Genomic DNA, 13837 nt, shown 5'->3' with positions numbered 1-13837 from the left:
TAAGTGATCTGCTTGTCTGGAAGCAAATGAACACTGTTCATTTTTCCATCATCTTTTTCATGCCTTGAGACATGCCCATAGCATCTCTAATTTTGTGCCGTAGGTCTTATTGAGCAGAGTGCATCTCTTCTCAAGACTGAATTATATGTTTAAGAAAAGCCTTCTGCTTCACCCAGTTATTCATCAGCCTAGATATAAATTGCTAAGCCTGGCTTCCATCTGTGAAAGTCAAGATTTGTGACATTGAAGCCTAGGGGTGAAATGCAAATGCCCTGTGGTTACCCTTCCACAAGGCCCTCGCACTTAGACGAGTCAGTGCCTGAGGAGGAGCTGGAAGCCATGGGCCTCCAAAGCCCTCCATTAAACTGGAGAATAGGCCTTCCCTGATGCCGGCATCTGGTCACCCCAGTGACCATGACTGCTGGTCAATAGTAATGAGGTTCAGCTCTTCCCAAAGGTCTCCAGGTCACTATGAGCTGTTAATTTGTAGATACAACTAGATTTTTTTTTCTCCTTTTTTTCCCCCTTTCTCTTTTTCTTCCTTCATCACTACTGTAAAAATAAGCATCAAATTTTTTGTTTAGGGAAAGAAAAAATATATATATATATAAATGAGACTTAGCTCTCCTCAATTTTTGGGAGTTTTTTGTGTCTTCTTGCTCTTTGTACTTGATCTGCTCTCCAGCAGGAAGATAAAATTGCATTCGATTGGCACGCTCTCCTGCAGGGAACCCAAGATCTATCCCACCCTTTCTCTGTTCTCCTGCTTGTGATGAAATGGTGGGCACCTCTGGCAACTGAAACAGGATTGGTGCTGGAGATTTACCCAATATCAGGAAGGAACAGAATCCTTGACTCGTTTTTTTTCCCTGTGAAAGAAACACCATAAGGCTTGAAGCAGCTGATGCAGTGGGAATAGGAGTGGGTTTTAATGGGGATGCCATGAATAATTTACCTTTATAATGTGATAGTTGCCATTTTTCTAACCAAAAATTTTCTATTTCAAGCCCTGCTCTATGGATGAAAAGGAGGATCAATTAATATTGAGTGATGACAGCCTCCCTGCAGAGAGAAAATGGGAAATCTTGTGTCGTCATCTGCCTGGTGACTAAGAAATAGCTTTTCTTAATTGTACGGAACAGAGAAACCCAGGGGGATGTAATTCATTTCTCTCCAGCTTGCGAAATGTAAATTGAAAGGAAGGAAAAATAACCACACGCCGGAGCGGGGACCTGAACTCAGCCACAGAACGAGGTCTGACACGTGGGCTCGCTGGAGAGGAGAGGCCGGCTTCCTCCGGGACGGACCACATCCATCCACAGAGGTGTTGCCCATGGACCGTGGTTGGCATGGCGGAGCGCCTGCCTGGAGGGCTGGCTCCTACGTCGTCTTAGGGCTCCTTCCTTCCCCTCTTCCAAGTCTCTGCTAAGTGCAGCCTTTTCGGAGGGGTCTTCTCTCACCATCCTGCCTAGAACAGCCCCTCCCCTGGCCCCGTTCACTTGCAGCCTCCATCACCTATTTCTTTCCTTTGAGGAACTTGCCATCATCTGACATCAGACTCTTGTTTGTTGTTATTTCTGGGGTCCCCCAACCATAATGTGGGCGCCCCAGGAGCATGGCTTTGCTTTGTGCGCTGCTAATCCTCGGAGCCTCAGTGCTGAGGGCACTTACTAAAGGAGTGAGTGAAGGAGGGAATGACGGATGTGACAATTCCAGGATAATTTTTAAACTCTTGAATGTGCACCGCAGACCTCCTTCAAGGTGTGTTGACTCCAGGCAGGGAACACAGTCTGAGCTGATCCTCCTCTGGATCTGTGCCGGGAGCCAGAAGTCCCAGACTGCACGCACTGTCATCATTCCCAGACCTCTGTGGCGTGCCCTCAGAGGAACCTGTTCATCTTCATGGCAGTGATCATAGCGCCTTGTTTGCTCAAGGTCTTCTCCCTTGCCGGGTTATGAGCCCCTTGAGGATAGCAGCTGATTCTTCCTCATTAACTGCTCTGTCCTGGGCATCTAGCACTGAGCGCCACGGGGCTGCCTCGGGGAGCAGTAAGAGATGCCGGGTTGGAACCGTTAGTGGGTAGAGGGATCCCTACATTTGGAAGCCCACCGAAGTGTGGGTCCTTGCCACCAGCTGTGAAAGAATTCGTGCAGCAGAGGCAGAGGGGCAAAGTGAACAGCTGCTTTGTTGCTCAGAAGAGGGAAAGAAAAGAAAGTGCTGGAGCAGGGAGCTGTCAGCCAGCACAGCGGCTGGAGACAGCTCCAGCTGCGGCTCCGGCCACAGGGATGTTTATGGGTGGCTTCTGCCATCGTGTCCTCCTTCCGGGGTGCTGGAGCCAATCGCTTTTCTTTTCCGTCCTTGTGCGGGCTTTTCCAGTTGTTGTCATGTGCTGGTGGGTGTGTCGTTTAGCAGCTGAAGCATCACAGCAAGCGTATAATGAGGCTCAAGGTCCACTGGAAGGCAGATCCCTGCCATCTTGGGCTCTGTTGGTTCTAACCAATTCTTGTTTCTTCTCTTCGCCTCCTGAGATTCAGATAAGAGTAACTGGTGTCTATTTGAGGGAGGGATACGGGTATGATCCTGGGGGCAACAGCCTTGGTAACCAGGACCCTGCCCCAAGGCTGCACTATTGTTTCTTTTAAAAAAAAATTTTTCTTTTACAGGGGGAGGTAATTAGTTTTATTTAGTTGGGTTTTTGATGGATGTACTGGGGATTGAACCCAGAACCTCATGCATGCTAAGCAGGCACTCTGCCACTTGAGCTATACCCTCCCCCTTGCACTATTGTTTCTTGAATGTTCCTCCCTTGTTTCTGTATCCCCTCCCTTCCCTGATTAGCAACTGTTTGAATCTGCCCTTTGGGACTCAGGGAAGGTCACGGAGGCTGAATGAAGCCTGTTTCCTGCAGACAAGTAGCAGGGAACACCGAAAGATTTGTACCTTAGGAGGACCCCACAGGGTCCTGCCTGGTATCACTTCTGCACATTCTTAACTTGACATGATGACGAAACAACTTTTTTTTCTACCCAACAAGATGCAGCTGCCCTTCATATGAGTGATCTTGCTCTTTGATCGAAAAGAGGAGACACAGAGTCCCAAATGGCACGGTGTCCTTTTCTGGGTGATGGGAACTGTTTCCCTAGTGCAGCCTGCAGACTGTTCAGCTGGGACTGATGCAGCTGGGAGTTGACATTGCTCAGATATGGATACCATGACTGTTGGGACTTGGCTTCGGCCCTCGGCCGACTCCTCACCTGGCTGGGGTTCACTGCCTGGTGGAATGATCTAGGGCGCTAAATCCTTAGCGGCTCTACCCTCCCCAGCCCCCGATTTCCCCCAATTACTTTAGTTTTTCCATTATTTCCTCTGGGATGTGAAAGTACCAAGAGAATCTCCAGAGACTTCCCTGGCAATGTCATTTTATGGCAACATCCAGTTTCCCTTTGGAAATGGGGACCACTCACCCAGTCAGTACAGTAACCACCATCCCAGCCTCTGATTTCTGTGGCGTTCATAGTCCAGAGTGGCCAAGGGGCAGTCTCACCTTCCTGCTCGGTGAAGCCATTGCTGCATTATCTGGCGGACACTTTCCTCCCTTGGGAATCAAGCTCTCCAAACCAGCAGATCCAAAGCGGTGAGACCAGGAAGCAAAAATTCTATGTTAGGTTTCAGAGGAGAGGGGTCATTCCTCTGTCTACCTCCTTGATCTCCAGAACTGTGTGTTTTGGGAGAGGAAGAAATAGAATTGATTCCATTTCTATTCCTCTTCCTGCAGGCATGGCCTCCAGCTTGTCAGGATGTCTCCTTCCTGGCTCCGCAGGGAATGTTAGACCAATAAATGGTTGGTTTTTTACTTTTGGGGTTTTTTTTTTTAGCAATATACAGAATTTTGCAAGCACAGTGGTGGCCGAGGCTCTTTTGATAACACTGCATTGCATGGTGAATCAGTGGTTTAAAAACTACATTGGATGGAAGCCTTTTTTTTTTCCCCTCATCTCTCCTTGAGTGCTTTAAAGTGGCCATCAGACGCCCATAGATGTCCAGTCCACAGTTCCCAGCATCACCCATCACCACAGGGCTGGCTGGCTTCTCATGGCCCCAGGATCAGCCTTGTTTATCTTGGAGAAAGGGAGGCCAGTAGCAGCATTAGCTAATTAACCAGAGGCTGTATGTGTCAGTCCATCACCCTGCACGTCAGGGAATAGCGCTGGTGGAGTGATTAAAAGCGTAGGCTTTGGGGAGACACAGATCTGGGTATGAGGCTGCAGACCTGCTGGGAGATCGCCCTCACTGGCTCTGTGACCTCGACATAGTTCCTTAGCCCCTCGGGGTCTCAGCTCCTTATGTGTAAAATGGTGCTATCTTCCCCGAGGCTCTTAGAATTGAGTAAAGTCATCAGGTAAGGCCTTGGGTAGATCAGGCTCAGTCAACAGCCAGTTTGATCACACCACCAGTGCAAAGAGCCAATTAGGAGCAGTGTCCAGGAGAACCTGGACGGAAGTTACTGCCCAAGATGGAAGTGATGTAAATGACTTCATGGCCTTTCCTTCCCTTATCTGCAAAGTGAGGTAATTTTTCCCTAATTGATCCCCGTCCAGGGTCCCATCCGCCTCTGGGTTGATGGCAGACAGCAGTTCTCTCCATTGTGTGACCAGAGACTTGGGTCAGCCGGGGAAGGACAGTGTTCGCAAGGTTGAGGGCAGCCCAGAGGCGTAGGGCTTGGCGCCGCCTGAGGACAGGGCAGGATGGAGAAAAGTGGGGAGACCCTGAGGAGGAGCTCCCCCTTGGGGGCGGAGGCTTCTGGATGGGAGACACTAGTGATGCTTTCTATTAGTAGAGTGCTTGCGGGAATACGGAGTGCCTTCGGGGACTTTATCTTGTTTAGTCCTTTGATAATTAGGAACGTGAGTCTTACTGGGCTTCTCAATATGTGTGTGAGAAGGTGATCAATGTGGGGAAATCTCGTGCCTGCAGCAAGCCTGGTGACCTGGTGTCACGGCGTCTGGCCCAGTTGTTTGTTTGTTTTTTGGTCTTGCCCAGTTTTGGGAGCTGAGGTCTTTTACTCCAGCCAGCAGTGTTGAAGTGACTCTGCTGAAGGGACAGACAGAGTGACTGCGGAGAAATTATGATGCATCTGCTTGTGTGTGTGATGCACATGGGTGATGTGGGTGTTACCGGCGAGGACGTCCATGGCCAACAGTGATTTCCCAGGAACATTCAGAGGGAGAAGTGACCCTGAGGTCACCCCACCCATTGTGACCATGTGCAGATAAGGATGCCATGGCTATTGGTGGAGAAAGAGCTCGCCCAAGGCCAGTCCTGCCGATGGCGCCAGGTTTCTTGGCGGCTCCTGGTCTCACTGTGGCCCTACATTGGCCACGTTCCTCAGCTTTTGACCATGTGACACCGTGTTAATTATTTGGGCTTCAGACGTTCCCTCCCGTGTGATTAGGAAAGCAGATGATGGGCCTGGAAAGGTCATCGTGTGTTGGGACAAAGCCCGCCTCTACTTCAGATGGGAAGTCACCGTCACCTATTGTTGGACACGACAGCATTGTCTCTGCCTTGCTGAGCTGCACACCTAGTCGGGCCGGCGTCCTGGTAATTCCAGAACATTCCAGCCGTGTCTCACCCCGCCTCCCGCCGTGCCCCGGTCAGAAGTCCTGGAACCCTTTGGGCTCCTGTTCCAAGTTCTCCCTCCTCTTTCCGGCTTCATTGTTTGGGGTCTTGTTCTGAGAACTTTTTAGGTTCTGACTGCTTCTCCTCACCAGACGGGGAGGGGATGGGGGCTCCTGGCTCCAGTTTGTATCTGCCTGCGTTGAGGTTTTCTGCTGCTTTCATATTTTCAGAGTCTCATCAATTCCTGGGTCTCAATTCTCTGTCACCGTGAGGTGGAGGGCTCTGTGGGGAGGATGTCCCCTTGCTCTGTGGCTCCCTGTCCCAACACCTGTTGTTTTTTTAAAGGCAAAATCCCAAGTTTCATAAACAATGATAACACTCCTCACGTCATTCAGATAAAAAAAAGAAAAAAGAAAATGTGATTTTTCCCTCCTCAACTCCTAAGCAGTTGCTTTTTTTTAACAGCTTAAGCTTCTTAATGCTGTGTCAGCTGCTAGGGAACGGGGAAGGAAAAGAAGAGAAAAGCAGGGAGAGCAAGAACCAAAAGCAGGAGGTGCTTGTCCGCCCCACATCCACACCTGCAGTGAGGACTCCTGTAAAGATGCGATCGGCGGTCACGTGTGAGGCAAATTCGGAGTCTGTGTGTTGTGCGTGCGCTGATGAGATGATTGGGGAAAAAAGGCACTCGTGTAAATTTCCCAGGATCACTTTTTTAAAAGGATGGTTTCCTTCTAAACCACATCTTTTTGGGGGGGGAGCAGTTAATTAGGTTTGTTTGTTTATTTATTTATGTAATGGAGGTACTGGGGACTGAACCTAGGAGCTCGTGAGTGCTAAGCATGCACTCTGCCACTGAGCTATACCCCTCCTCAATTTTATAATTCTTAAGGAACTTGGAATAACCAATTCACTGTGCATTTGTGCCTCTTTGAAGAACTTTTATGAGGGGGTCGTTGAAAATGGAAGAGCGGATCCAGGTGCCACTCCCAGTTCTGTCATTGGCCAGCTGAGTGGGGCTGGTCCAGTCACCTCCCCTCTCTTACATCCTGTGTCTTCAGCACTTGGCTCTGTGCCGAGGTGCTCCGTAGACCCTGACTGTGAATTATCACACTACTCCTGCGAGACATGGGCTGTTACTATCAACATTTTCCAGTAGGAAACTGAGGTTCAGAGAGGCAAAGTAACTTGTGGAGGGAAACACAGCTTTTCTGTCATGAGTTGGGATTTGAAGCTGGGCTGTCTGACTTCTAAGCCCACAGCAGTGACCACTATGCATACTGCTCCCTCCTTCTGCACAAAATAGGCTGTAACATGTGGCTCAATTTTACTTTTTAAAAAGATTTCTGGTGGTAAATCGGCATTATAAGCTTTGATTTATAAGAACACATTATTTCTTTGGGATTATTTAAAATTTTTTTTAAATAAAGACATTTATTTAAAAACATATTTAAAAAGATTGTGCATATTAAGAGAGTTTGCTTAAATGTACCATTCCTGGGAACAGATGTGAAAAAGTGGAAGCCACCTGTATTTTTATGTTGTTGATGTAGCATACGTGAAGCTTTTCAAAGCACTTTTTCTGGCTGGACCTGGCTTCTTTTCCGATTGGTGAAAATTGGCTCAGCCAGAGTTGGCTTCAGCGTGTATCCTTCCCATTTTTAATCTGAGATTTTATTTTAGCCTTATCTTTTTTTCTGAGTCAAGTTTCGTTTTGTTTAAACTCCAACAGCTGGGTTGTATGTACAGCTAATGGCATCGAAGTGGAAAAGAAATTTCCCTTGGTCAAGTGCTAAGCCGATCCACATGAGTAGAGATGTAGATGGGAGATAACAGAAAGGAAGACAGAGGAGCAGGCTGCAGACCCCATTACCACCCCATCTCCACTCTGCTGGGGCTGACTTAGCCATTCAGCATCTGATCCAAATATAGTAAAGACGCCGAAACCATCTGAAAACGGTTTCCGTGGCTTGGAAGAGAAGACACTGGAATGGGGGCAGGGAGAGGGGACAGTGTGTCCCCTCCTTCTGTCAGTGCTGCTGGCCCTGAGTGTGGATCCTGGGGTAGGGGCACAGTCAGTGGCCACAGGGTGTAGACAGACAGCATCTTAAAGGAGCCCTGCTTCTCTGCGAGAACTCTCAACAGAATCCAGTACATCAAAAATGAACAGCAGCGAGGATTGGGAAAATCCTGAAGATAAGCTTCCCAATGAAAAAGTAAAAAACGTGTTGCCTGAAAGGGAATGAGGTACGAGCCGCATAAATTAAGCTGACAGAATTTCCAGAGAGGAAAAGTGTGCTGAGGCATCGCCAAGGTAGCATCGAAATACAAGTCAGCCAGTTACCGCTCAGGGGCTGGAGTCTCCCTGCTGGTGTGTGTGTGTTCTGAGCAAGTGCTTCCTGAATGCTCTGAGTCTGCTGGGCTCTGTTTCTAGAGAAAAGACAACGATTGTGACTGGGAAAGGTGCGCTGAGGATTCACTGGGGTCAGTGAGAATGCACCTGTCTTTCCCAGCCTCCTTCCCCAGGGCAGAACCCCTCAGGAGGCACGGTGAAGACCGAGGGTCCACTCCCCTCCCTGTTTGCTGTGAACAGCTCTCAGCCCCCTCCCTGGAGAGAAGGTTGCTTCCTGTGGTTGGTGGGTGTTTCATTTGAAAGCTAAGAATGGGCTTGAGGTCAGGCTCAGAAGGAAAGGAGGGGAGGCTGGTCCCCTGGAAACTGCCTTCTTCTTGGTGGTGGTTATCAGTGGGCAGAGAGGAGGAGTCCACTGTGTCCTTTCATGGGCTTCCTGAACCACTGATTGGAAATTGAGAGTAGATGCTGTCAGAGGTCTCTTCAAGCTTTGCAGTTCAGTAATTTTTTTAAAATATATTTTTATTGAAGTATAACCACTTTACAGTGTTGTGTCAACTTCTGGTGTACAGCATAATGCTTTAGTCATCTAGGAACATATATATATTTGCTTTCATATTCCTTTTTTAAGATATATTTTTTCCTTTCTCAGTTTTATTAGGTAGAATTATTACAGTTCGATTGCACTTACACATTATATTGTATATAAATATATACGGTATACTGCACATTTTTTTAGTTTACATGTGTGTACTGATCATTGATTCTAAGAATAGGTTAGAGCTTTAGCTTTTTAAACTTACATAATTATCCAAAGGAATAAAACGTTTTCATATTCTTTTTAACCATAAGTTACTATAAGATATTGAATATAGTTTCCTGTGCTGTACAATATAAACTTGTTGTTTACTATTTTATATTTAGTAGTTAGTATCTGAAAATCCCAGTTTATCCCTTCCCACCCCCTTCTTCTTCTGGTAACTGTAGTTTGTTTTCTATGTCTGTGAGGCTGTTTCTGTTTTGTAAGTAAGCTTGTCTTTATTTTTAATTCCACATATGAGTGATATCGTATGTTATTTTTCTTACTCTTTCTGGCTTACTTCACTTAGAATGACATTCTCCAGGAGCATCCATGTTGCTGCAAATGGCATTATGTTGTCGGTTTTTATGGCTGAGTAGTATTCCATTGTATAAATATATCACAACTTCTTTATCTAGTCATCTGTGGGTGGACATTTAGGCTGTTTCCATGTCTTGGCTATTGTATATAGTGCTGCTGTGAACATTGGGGTGCATGTATTCTTTTGTGTAATTCAGTAATTTTTGCAGTATCTTTGCTGTCATAAGTAAATGACTATAGAGATTTTTATAGCTATTACATCTTTTTCTTAATTGAAGGATAGTCAGTTTACAATGTTGTGTTAATTCCTGGTGGGTAGCATAGTGATTCATTTGTATATGTATACAATATTCCTTTCCATATTCTTTTTCACTATAGGCCATTACAAGATACTGAATATAGTTCTCTGTGTTATCCAGTAGGTCCTTGTTGTTTATCTGCATCTTTAAAATAGAGTAAAATACTGTGACTTTTTTCATGACAAATTCTGGAGTAGGAATGAGGTTCTCGATCAGAGCTTTATTCCTTTGCCTGTTGGGATGGCCAGATGATGTATCTTGAAGGGGTCTTCCTTTCAGGAGCAGGACAGACAGGACAGGGAGGATGGAAAGTGAGTTTGAGGAAAGATACAGGATTGAGGATTCCTGTGTAGTCTGTGCTCAGGGGCTCGGACTCTGGAGCTGGGCACCGGGAAGCCACGGAAGAATTCGGAGCATGAGTGACACGGACTGGTGGGCATTTCAATGGCTCACCAATGGAAATGGGAGCTACATTCTGCTGTTGCCTTTCTCTCTATGGAAAAATCCAAGCACTGGGAGAACCAACTTTGGGTGGTCTGAGGGCCCTTTCTTCCTCATTCCTCACCTCTTAGAGGAGTTTATGTTTCTTTATAAGGACACGATTCCATTACTTTTATACATTAGTCTTTTTCCTCTCTTGCATCTTACTTTGCACTGTTCAGCCAGAAATGCGTTTTTCCTGGGAAAATGTGGCCCCATAGTTGGCTGGATGCAGACATGCTCAGCTTAGCCTTCTGCATAAGATAATAGTGCAATAAAAAAGACTAGCTGCTCTGAGTACTGATTACCATGGCCCAGACATGGAAGCAACCTAAGTGTCCATTGACAGGTATCTGGATAAAGAAGTTGTGGTATATTTATACAATGGAATACTATTCAGCCATAAAAAAGAATGAAATAATGCCATTCGCAGCAACATGGATGGACCTGGAGATGATCATACTAAGTGAAGTAAGTCAGACAGAGCAAGACAAATATCATATGATATCACTTATATGTGGAATCTAAAAAAATGAGACAAATGCACTTAGTTACAAGCCAGAGACAGACTCACAGACATAGAAAACAAACTTATGGTTACCAAGGGGTAAAGGAGAGGGTGGAGGGATAAATTCGAGGTTTGAGATTTGCAGATACTAACTACTATGTATGAAACAGATAAACAACAAAGTCATACTGTGTAGCACAGGGAACTGTATTCAGTACCTTGTAATAGCCTATGATGAAAAAAAATATATGTATAACTGAATCACTGTGCTGTACACTAGAAATTAACACAACATTGTAAACTGACTATACTTCAACAGCAACAGAAAAACAACTAGCTGCCCTCACAGGGGTGTGTGTGATAATTTTGGTGATCTCATGATTCTGAAATTTTGAGTGTCTGTAATTGACATGGGGTGCTAAATTGCACCACTCATTAGATTGTACAATTTTATGAAAAAGAAGCAAATTACCATCATACTTGTATGAAGCAGAGAAGGGAGAAAGGAAGATGGCCTTCCTCTTAAGTCATTGTTAAGTTTGAAACTGTATCAGATTTTTATTCTGTTTCGTTTAGTCACATATTTGTGTGTGTATGTGTGTGTGTGTGTCCGTCCCCTTCTGAGTTGCCATCCTCTGTTGGGGACATTTTCCCCTCCAGCTCAGGGACTGCCTTGATGAAAGCTCCCAGCAATCAAATGCATAAAAATTGAACGCACTCCACAGGATTCTTTTCATTGTTCTGCCTTACAAGTTTCTTTTCTGAACGACAACAATAAAGAGAGCCCTGTGAAATATTAAGACTTTCTTACCTCACAGTGGCATCCTTGGCTACTTCCCTTCTCTTATTTGTTTCAGCATTTCCAAGGTGACTACTGAAATCCCCCGAATCTTCCAGAGATAGAAAGGCCCTTCACTGTGTTTGCTGGGACTCCTTCTTTTCCCAGAGTGGGGCTGTATGGTTTAAAATCGCCCCTCTCTCTTCGCTGTGTTCATCTTAAAAAATGATTACAATAGGGGAGGATATAGCTCAGGGGTAGAGTGCGTGCTTAACATGCACGAGGTCCTGGGTTCAATTCCCAGTACCTCCATTAAGAATAAATATATAAATAAATAAACCTAATTATCTCTCCCCCCCCCCCAAAAAATGATTACAATAAATCATGGTGATAGGAGGTCAATTAGAAGAATGGGAAGACATTGGGACTGAAAAATCAGGGGACCTTAGATGCTCTCTTATCTCTAAAATTTTAAGTCACTGAACAGTCTGAGGCTCAGTTTCCTGAATCCGTATAAAACGGGCTGGCGTAGAGGGAACAATATTAACTATTTTGGATTTTGGGGGCAATCTGGTCTCTTTCATAGCCATTGAACTCTGCCCTTGTCTTGCAAAAGCAGACACTCACAATATGTAAATGAATGGGTGTGGCACTGTTCCAATAAAAATGTCCCAAACTCAGCAGTGGGCTGGACTTGGCCTGTGGACTATAGTTTGCCAACCTCTGGTTTCAAAGATCAGAGTAATGAATATTGCCCGATTTTTTTCTTGTAGGTTTAAAAGAGGAAGATTAAATGTTGTCATGAAAGCTTTTTGAAAAAATAAAGAGGGATTTCTGCTTCTAGGTAAGATTTAGTAGTTTGAGGCAAACTGATGACCCCAAGAGGAATAATGAGAAAAGCCATGTAAAATATATTTTTTTTTTTTGTATACGTGTCTCTTTACTGAAGTATAGTCAGTTTATGATGTTTTGTCAGTTTCTGGTGTACAGCATAATGCTTCAGTCATACAAGAATATACATGTATTCATTTTTATATTCCTCTTCCACTATAAGTTACTACAAGATATTGAATATAGTTCCCTGTGCTATACAGTATAAACGTGCTGTTAATCTGTTTTATATATAATAGTTAGTATCTGCAAATCTTGAACTCCCAATTTATCCCTTCCTACTTCCTTCCACCCTTGCTAACTGTTAAAATATATTTTAAAAAATCATTCTGTTGACAGGCATCTGAGAGGTGCTGAAGCACAGAGGACTTAGTTGGGTGAGGGGGGAGGATGCTGAGATACCAAGAAGGGCAGAACTACAGGAATTGACCTCCTGGTCTGCAGCTGCCGTATCCCTGGAGGCATTTCCGGCCTGGGTGTTCGCAAGAAACTAGAAATCCAGGCTTTGCCCAGATGGAGCATTGCTGCTCTGGGAAGAGAAGCCAGTGGACCTTTTAGTGGTCTCATGGGACTGCACTGGAGAGACAAAACCCGGGGGTGGTGAGGAGTCTCAGCACACAATTTGTTCCCTTCCAGGCAGTTGCTAAATTCTGCAGCTTTGTGGGGTTGGTGGTTCAAGCGCTAATCAGAAAGCCTTTGGAAAACAGCAGGGAATGTTCAGCGGTCTTGGTGCTGAGAAGATAAAGCTGAGGATTCAGGACCCTCTTTGGGAGGTTGGGAGTGGGGGGCATGGTGGACACATGAGACCCTGCACTGACAGCCCAGTCCGAGGACAGTGGGTAGACCAGTCCCTCACTGGTTCAGGGTGTCAGCCCCACCCCAGCCAGCTATGTCTGCCTGGTGGAAGGCAGGAAGAGCCAGCTCCCAAGAAAGGTAACTTCAGAAGTCTCTGTAATTTTTTTACACACAAAGTCTAATATTAATCAGAAGTTATTAGTTATGCCACTGCCACTAAAAAAGCCAAGAGCGAAAACAGATAATAGAAGCAGACTCACGGGTAGCCCAGATTTCACTAATGAGATTTAGCAAAAAAAAATTTTTTAATAACTGTGATTAATATGTTCAAGAAAAAATTTTTTAATGGGAAAAATAGATGAAGAGATGGAAAACTACATCAGAGAATTGGAATCTATAAAGAAACCAATGGAACCAAAGTATCGATCAAATCCATAAAAATCTATTCATGGGGGAAAATACCTGAAATTAAGAACTCATGATACTATTCAGCCATAAAAACTGACAACATAACGCCATTTGTAGCAACAAGGATGATCCTGGAGAATGTCATTCTAAGTGAAGTAAGCCAGAAAGAGAAAGAAAAATACCATATGAGATCGCTCATATGTGGAATCTAGAAAAAAAACATAAATATAAAACAGAAACAGACTCATAGACATGGAATACGAGCTTGTGGTTGCCAAGGGGGCAGGGGGTGGGAAGGGACAGACTGGGATTTTAAAATGTAGAATAATAAACAAGATTATACTGTATAGCAGAGGGAAATATATACAAGATCTTATGGTAGCTCACAGAGAAAAAAATGTGACGATGAATATATGTATGTTCATGTATAACTGAAAAATTGTGCTCTGCCCTGGAATTTGACAAAACATTGTAAAATGACTATAACTCAATAAAAAAAATGTAAAAAAAAAAAAGAACTCATGGGATACAGTTGAACAGAAGATCATACAGAGCAGAGGACAGGAGAGTGAGCTGGAGAAAGGTTCATGG

At 44.9% G+C, this 13837-nt stretch overlaps 1 protein-coding gene and 1 non-coding gene across 3 annotated transcripts in view; both read left to right on the top strand.

Moving 5' to 3' along the window:
- RFTN1 (raftlin, lipid raft linker 1) overlaps positions 1-13837 on the top strand; it is a 177046-nt gene that overhangs the window by 32368 nt on the left and 130841 nt on the right. The gene's annotated exons all lie outside the window — the stretch shown is intronic.
- On the top strand, positions 11392-11464 carry TRNAV-AAC (transfer RNA valine (anticodon AAC)). The gene has a single exon. It is a non-coding gene; the product is annotated as a tRNA-Val (tRNA).

This window comes from Vicugna pacos, chromosome 1 (assembly GCF_048564905.1).
Source record: "Vicugna pacos chromosome 1, VicPac4, whole genome shotgun sequence".
In the NCBI taxonomy this organism is placed as follows: domain Eukaryota; kingdom Metazoa; phylum Chordata; class Mammalia; order Artiodactyla; family Camelidae; genus Vicugna; species Vicugna pacos.
Note: the sequence above shows the minus strand (reverse complement) of the source record. Positions and strands in the feature narration are given on the sequence as shown.